This window comes from Bombus bifarius, unplaced genomic scaffold (genome assembly GCF_011952205.1).
Source record: "Bombus bifarius isolate JDL3187 unplaced genomic scaffold, Bbif_JDL3187 scf7180000008401, whole genome shotgun sequence".
NCBI lineage: Eukaryota > Metazoa > Arthropoda > Insecta > Hymenoptera > Apidae > Bombus > Bombus bifarius.
This window is the reverse complement of record NW_022884639.1, coordinates 19,765-21,788: the sequence shown is the minus strand read 5'-3', so window position 1 is coordinate 21,788 and position 2,024 is coordinate 19,765. Positions and strand designations below refer to the sequence as shown.

Below are 2,024 nucleotides of genomic sequence, written 5' to 3'. Positions count from 1 at the left end.
CACTGTTCTTGTCCACAGAGATGAGATAGCTGAGAGTAGAGCTATCGCTACTCGGATGCTTGCTATGTTTCACTCGAGTACCCTACTCGTGTCACAGGCGTTCACAATGTCTCTATCTATGTGTTTTTGATAGACAGTCAAACAATCATTTTAAAGTAGACATTTTTAGTTCTGTACGGAAATGCCAACGAATCAACATTCTCGAGTAGTATGTTGTTAGGCTATACGTTGACGATATTGTCAGCTGTTGGAACTACACGTTGAGAGCTTGCAACTTGTATACACAAGTACATCTTAGCAACCTGTGCCAATGTGTTTTCAACAGCTGGAAATATGTGGAAATGTTGAAGCCAGCCAGTCTACCTGCTGAGAACGTTAACTTGTTGGTATTTCGGTACAAAAATGAAGATATTTCATTTAGATATTCGATTGAGTCAGAAATATAAATTCTTCGAAATATTGTAAACATCGGGTGACACGAGTAGAGTGTTCAAGCAGGTTGCATCAGGTATTTTTCTGATTGCGAGTACCCGGGTACCTGATTGGTCGGATAGGACTCGAGAAAATTTTTATTTTATATTTTGAGACAGTCAGTTATCTCTTCTTCATCTTTTTTTTTCATTTTGAGATAGTCAATGATTGCCTTTTCGAGTATAAGAGAAGCCGATATAATAGAAAAGTAATTTTCTTTATCTCGAGACAGAACCTCTCGAGATGGAAGTCGGTAATTGGCCTTTTCACGTAAAAGAGAAACTCCAACGCAACACAATGCGATTGGCGAGAAATTTAAAACGAAGAAGCTTCGTCTTGGCGCTAGTATCGTCCCACTGAAACGAACACGAAACAGATCTTCAACGCTAGGTTTACTCACATTTCCTATATATTCCTATCTCTACGCGTCGATTTGACGTATGAACAAAATCATAAATTTTCTTGAAAAAAGAAGACAATATAATTATACGCTGTTAATTTATAAATGAAACGATGATATATAGGATTTATAATGTTCAACGTTATATGTCATATATATTCCGCGCATCTTTTACACGTGTGCTGAATTTTGTACGTAAACCTTCCAATCGTTCTCTTCTTTTATCAAACTTTTATCAAATCGAAGAATTTGCATCAATTCATCTCTTGGCATTGTGGTCGAGAAGAAAGCGACTGGCCATTTTCCGCGCCATAAATAAAGACCTTTCAGTATCTTTGCTTCGTATGCTGCCTGAGCTTACAAAATCGCAATAAAAGCAACTGACATAGCCATTGAAATTGTCCAATATTTAAGACACCACGTGTCTTTGCTTCGGTGCAACATTTTCTATGTTGCAACATGTTTCTGTCGATGATTAAGTGGAACTGCTGACGCTATCTGTCGCTACCACTTAATGACAAAATCCGCAATCAATTAGTTGCCAAGCCAATAGACATATTCGGACGCATAGAGAAGGGCAGTTTGTGAGAATTTGAAGCGACAAGTTGAATTTGAACAGCTGCAACTGCAATTGGTTGCGCGATTTTTGCAATTACGCGACTCATATACCGAGTTTCGTTTCTTCTTCCGAGCTTATTGCTCTGTTCTGCCTAAGGTTTTCCAAGGTGAATACACAAGGTGAAACAGCATTTCATCCACTCGAGATTTGAGAAATTTTTTTTTGAGAAATTTGAGAAATTTTGTCGCAAGTATGGTCGATGTATTCTTCGTGTTCACTTCCGGCGTTCACTTTCGTCAAGAGCTGGCTCGTTTATCGTATTCATATTTCTAATTATATTGTTAAATTATTATTGATATTATTCAATTGTATTATTATCTTTCTAAGCCAATTTACAAACTTACTTTACGATTATGTCAAATCGACGCGTATCCGTAGAGATAGGTACACCAGGTAGAGAAGCTTCGAGGAAAATGAATTTCCATGTATATTCGTCTCGTTGAATGGATAGAAATCGGTAGAAACCGTACAAGAAGAACGTACACGGCTTGTGTAATTTTCCTCGTGAAATTCGAAATGCGTCAAAAGAACGCG

The 2,024-nt window shown here is 37.7% G+C and overlaps 1 long non-coding RNA gene across 1 annotated transcript; it reads right to left on the bottom strand.

Moving 5' to 3' along the window:
• Positions 1-607: 607 nt before the first annotated feature.
• Positions 608-2,024, bottom strand: LOC117212848. Its single transcript, XR_004488535.1, has 2 exons — positions 1,835-2,024; positions 608-1,759 (listed from the first exon to the last, which is right to left on the bottom strand). It is a non-coding gene; the product is annotated as an uncharacterized LOC117212848 (long non-coding RNA).